Source organism: Episyrphus balteatus, chromosome 3 (genome assembly GCF_945859705.1).
Source record: "Episyrphus balteatus chromosome 3, idEpiBalt1.1, whole genome shotgun sequence".
NCBI lineage: Eukaryota > Metazoa > Arthropoda > Insecta > Diptera > Syrphidae > Episyrphus > Episyrphus balteatus.
The window spans coordinates 55,717,400-55,723,399 of record NC_079136.1 but is presented as its reverse complement, the minus strand read 5'-3'; the positions used below and the strand labels follow the sequence as shown (position 1 = coordinate 55,723,399).

The 6,000-nt window shown below is 27.4% G+C and overlaps 1 protein-coding gene across 2 annotated transcripts in view; it reads right to left on the bottom strand.

The window, feature by feature from the left end:
• Positions 1 to 4,028: 4,028 nt before the first annotated feature.
• The window catches only part of LOC129916987 (patj homolog), a 163,100-nt gene continuing 161,128 nt past the window's right edge, over positions 4,029 to 6,000 (bottom strand). The window contains exon 3 of one of the 2 annotated variants that reach the window (XM_055997290.1): positions 4,029 to 4,353. The gene's annotated coding sequence lies outside the window, so the exon portion shown is untranslated. The remainder of the gene's footprint in view (positions 4,354 to 6,000) is intronic. The other variant, XM_055997288.1, reaches the window with a different exon arrangement.

Genomic DNA, 6,000 nt, shown 5'->3' with positions numbered 1-6,000 from the left:
CCAAATTTCATGCTGGGGCTAGTTGTAACATTTTTCCGGGGCAAGTTGTACCATGTAAAAACCTACCTATACTGAAAAATTGTTTACCTAATATAATTAACAACCCTGAATATGAATGCTTGTAATTGAATTTGTATTTATTTTGAAATTGGAAACACATTTTTGAACCACCACTTGAATTCATAAAGCTTATAAAACAATTTATGAATTCGAATAACTTTTATTTAAGACTACTGTCAAATTTTCTCTGGAAATCTTGGATTTGCTCCACTTTTTACAAATTTGCACCAAAATTTCATGACTGAGGTTTGTTTTTATTGTTATTAGTTAAAAATAAATAAATATAAACAAATAAAGGTATTTTTCTCTTATTTTTAGTTCTTGGTACAACCTACCCCGGTATGTGTTACACTTTGCCCCGTATGTGGGGTAAGTTGAAACAACACGATTTTTTTTTTGGAAGCTTTATTTTTCAACATTACCGTTATGTTTTGCTAAATTTTTATGATGGATCTTGGAGCTAAAACATGGGTCCTTAATTTAAAAAAGGTCTGGTTGACCCACTTTCAAATTTGTAGGAGAACCATCGATTTTAGAAAAAAGTGTTACATTTGGCCCCACTCTCCCCTACTTGTCATATACCGATTTTAGTTAAATCAAAATATCTCGAAAACTGCTCAAACTATTTTGTTTAAGAAATTCAAATGTTAGTTTTAAGCTAAGGTCTATCTTTCAATGAAAAAATTTTTGTTTGAAAATCATTATTAACGGTACCTACCATAGAACCGTTTTTTTTTTCAAATCCGATTATCTCCGAAACTGCTTATTCGATTTCAACGAAACTTTTTTGAAGAAGCATTTACATAATTTAAATAGAAACCAAAAATATTACCAAACAAATAATTTTTGGATTTTTAAAAAATTTTGAAATTTTTTTTTTGAAAAATCAAATTTTCGAAAACGGGACATTGAATTTTTTTGAAATTTTGTTTTTAGATGTTGATTAGTGATTTCTACAAATGGCATACCAATTTTATTTTGAAACTTTTTTTCCAAAAAATTATTTATAAAAAATTAGATTTTTTAAAAACGGCTCTAACGATTTTGAAAATTTTTTTTCTAAAAATGCATGTTAATATATGTGACCATGATTATGAAAGTGGACTAAGTCACTATTTGTATTGTTTAAAGAAAAACTTACATAATAATTTTCTTATAACGATTTCATTATACTTCTTTTATGAAATCACTAGAGGAGCAATAAAGAAGTTTATTTACTGCAATTTCGCTTTAAAATAAACTTTATCCCTCAAATAATAATTATTTTTGGGGTAGATTTGATGGCATTTTTAGGAGTGACTTAGTCCACTTTCATAATTAAGGGCACATATCAATTAAAACTGCATACTTGTTTTGGAGGACAATTTAATTCCAGATTTTATTTTTTTTTAAACGAATTTTATTTTTTTTTTTCCAAATTTCTATATAAAAAGTCTTAAAAATTTAAGCAACTTTAACTTTTAGAGCAAGTTCGTTCGACCCAGTCGTGCATTTTATTTCCAATAGATCTTAACCAGAAATTACAGTTTTCCGTAGAATAATAAATGAACTTTCAATTTTTTTATTTTGCTTAGAAACGATAAATTATTGGTATATTTGCAGCGGTCCTTTGGAAGGGAACTCATATTCCAAATAAAAATTAAAAAAATGTTAGTAGAAATACAAAAAATGTGCATTGAAAAAAAAAAAAATTGATGCAAAATCTTTGCATTTAATGTTTCTTCTATAATATTTTCGCTAATTTTCTCACAAATTTGTCTATTTTACCTTAAATTGGCTTTGATTTAATGGGGCAAAAAACAAATGTAAGGACAAACGGTCAAATTTTTAGGAAAAAAAGACGAACATTGATAAAATTCAAAATAAGGTTTCAACAAATAAAAAGTTTAAAACGTATTTATTCCAAGAATAATGCCCAAATCTTAAAATTCTCATTAGGAACAAAAAAATATATATAAATAGTCCTTACTAGGTCACTGGAAAAAATTGATAAAAATTTGGCATGTTTCAATTCGATTACGAATATAAAAATGAATAAAACAAAACCACATATTGACTGCATTTTTCTTATTTTTTTTTTAGTTTAAAAATAATTCACTTTTTTTTTATCTTATTTTTACATGTTTTTTTAATTTAAAATTTTTATATTTTGAAACAATTTTTAAAATGCTTTGCAACGAGGGTTTTCCATTTTCATTTCCACTTTAATTGTTTCTAGTGAAGTGTGTTATTATATACAATTCCCAGGAAATGTATTAATTTTAGGAGTTGAAAATTCTAAAACATATCGACGCTTTCCTGCTACAATGTTCTAAGTGACATTTTAAAAAAATTAAGGAATTCGATAAAACTTTTAATTCAATTATTTATACGTGTATTTTAATAAAATAAACAGTTTAGATACTGGTTAAACCAAAAATTTTAAAATAAATTTTAACTGGTTAAACCAAAAATTTAAAATTTTTAAATTTTAATGTTAATTCATCCAAGAGCAATCACACGCTTAGGTCAAATCTAATCTTTTGAATATTTGTATGCAGGGTGTCCCACAGTCACCGTCCTAAATGAAAACCTATAATTCATAAGGTCACTTTAAGACAAAAAACTTGAGAGGTAATTTTCTTGTTTTCGAGTTACGGTTTTTATGATTTTTGGTCTCTTTTCACTTAAATGGTTTATCTTTGCCAAACTACGTCCGATTCGTAAGATTTTTTTTAAAACAATCAAATGTATTACAGTTTTAGTTTGCCATTAAAACTTTTTTTGCGGATAACAGTTTCTCCGCAATTTTGCATCAAATGCTTTTTTTTTTCGTTTTTTAAGTTGTTTTTTTCACATTCATATCATTTAAAAAACAAAAAAAACTTATTATTAAAGCCCAGTTTATTTTCTTAAAACAAGAACTAATTTTTAACGACAAAATTAATTCAAATGAATTAAAACTTTTTCTGACCTATTGCGGTTAAGAAAAGAAGAAATAGACAAAGTTTCAGTTTCATCAGTTGTTAACAACTGCATTCTGGGAACGCTTGCTATGGGATGTATTCAGATTAAAATTTTATTTTTTTGGTGATATTTTAATAAAAAATCGAGGGCTCTACAATATAACTCAATAATATTTCATTATTGTCAGATAAAAAATTTAAAACAATGTTGGCCAAAATGTCGTTTCCGGGAACATCCTTCCCGGGAACACTTAAGGATTCTGAATAAATAATGTAGTTTTATCGACATAATTTTGTCTGTTTTTGCTATTTTATTTAATCATATTTATTTATTACTGGAATATCGTCGGTCCAAAGGAAAAACTCACTAACTACATAAGATTTCAATAGCAGTTAATGAGTTTTTCCCTTAAACCGACGATATTTAGGTATATCATTGCAAAAAAAGTTTAAAAAAAAACTTTAAAAAAACCACTTATAGCCTAAGTTTTTTTTTTTTGTTGTAGAAATTGGTCCTTAAATACCGAAATAAATCCATTTAATATTGTATCATTCAAATTGATACTTTTTGCTGTCCCCAAAAGTCGTTTTGTGGAGATTACCATCATTCCGAAGAACATTCGATCAATGCTATTTTTGGTGTTTGGCGGACAAATTTTTGTGCCAGTTTATGAACCGATATACCGATCAATTGACCATTTAACCATAAGACAAAGTAAAATTACTTCCTTGATTTTGACCTATAATTTTTTTTTCAAACATTCTCATAAAAGTTCAATGAAAATAGATCACCCTGCATTTCTGTTCTTATTAACAAAGCAAATGAAGTGCCTATACTTTTTAATTACGTTTTTTTTTTATGGTCTATGCTTTAATTTAATTTTAAAATATTTATGTCTTTATTTATTTTATTCAACTTTTGTTTTTATTAAATTTATTTTATTTACATGTTCAATGAGTATATATTTTTTTCACTTTAAACGCTCTGCAAATAAATTCATAAACTAATGAAAAACTTGTTATTTCAGCGATTTCTTATTATTAATATTTTTTTTTGTTATTTTAAGTTTTACTGTGCTAAAGCTTTTTTTTTATTTATAGAAAATAAATAAAATTTAAATAAAAATGATTTATTTTGTTTTTTTTCTTTTTTAATGTTAGAAAAAATATATGTAGGTATTACTATTATGACTAGAGTTGTTGTTGTTGTTATTTGTTCTTATGCTTTTTTCAGTTGTTGTTGCTGATTGTGAACGATGTAAATATTGTTGTTCAAAATAATTTCTATTCGTTACGTTTTGGGTCCAATCGGTTGCGTATGCTTTTGTTGATGTGTTATTGTTAACATCTGAAAGTAAAAAAATAAAAACACAAAAAACATTTATTTAATTTATTAAATATTTAAAATTGGATTTTTTTGTATAAAATATAGAAAATTCTATAAAATCGATTATTTCCAAAAAGAACCTAAATTTTCAACAACAAAAATTGCCAAAATACCTGTACCTAATCTATGAGGCATATCCTTGAGGATAAATTAACTTTTTTCAAGACATTGATTGATGCTAAATAACTTACTTATGCTTAATCTTTTTTTTTTGTTTCTTCTTTCTTTTTCTCTTTCATTTTCATTTTAATGCGTCCTTGCAAAAGGTGACAGCACCAAATAATCATTTTGACATTGACAAACCGAAGGACATATCATTTTTACTACCAGCTAAACCATCAGCATCCACCATCAACATCAGCATCGAAGTGTGAAAATAATTGGATATACTTTATTTTCAAAACCCATACTCGACGGCACTATACCTCCATCAATGACACACCATGACACCGTCATGGGACTTAGAATGTCAAATATTGGTTTTGACGTAAAAATGGGACAAGATACTCGTACTTAACAAAAAATAAAAATAAAAAAATCACTTTCTGAGAGAAAGTAGGAGGTTTCGTTTTTTTTTTTTAGTGAAAAACCACAATCTGGCACAGGAAACAACAGGTGGTATCACACGTTTATACACTGGTCAAAAAGTATTTGTAAAATTAAATTTAGAGAAAGAAATGTTTTATTTCTGTATAAAAAACTTATTTACAGGTTTATCAGTGAATTTGGGAGGTTATTTTGGAAATATCACAGATTGCATACTGGTTTGTATCACGGATTTATATCAAGGATTTAACAGATCCTGGCAAGTATCACAAATTACATCGGTATAGTGCCGAAACGCTCCAGAAAGTATCCCTATAGTTGCCCCGGTTAGTGTGCTCGTTTGTACGTATCACAGGTTCCCTTGGCATAAATCACAAATTGCTCTAGGATGTGACACGAATTTCATAATTATCACATTTACTTATCACAGGTTATCCGGGAATATATCACGCATTAATCCAGTTTTGTTGCTTATTTCCCTTTCAATTATCATTAGTTACACAGGAATTCATCATGTATCACGAAATGTCCAAATAAATATCACAGGTTATTTGTTTACATATCACAAATGGCTATTTTAAGTTTGAAAGGTTGGTAAGGTAATTATAAAAGATAACCTTGATATATATCATGAGATGCTCCGGTATGCATGAAAATGAAGGTATTCGGAAAATTATCACAGACTGCTGTTGGTTGTATCACAGGTTACTCTGATTACTATCACAATTTCTTGGACAGAGTTATCATAGATTGCACTGCTTTCCACGGTAAGAATCACAGGTTACCAGTAGGTCTAAACACTGAGTAGTCCAGAAACTATATATCACAACCTACACTTGCAAATATCACAGTGCCTTGGCATGTATCACAGATGACTGTAGAAATAACCATGAGTAAATAATTATTCTTAAAGTTTGTTTCATTATAATTTTTTTGAGTGTATAATCAACAAGAGTGAGATTTACTTGAAATTTAAATAAATATTATGTGTAAAAGGGAAAAGAAGAAAAAAAAATGTTAAAAACACCAAAAGGACTAAAAAAAAAAAACACGGTAGAAAAT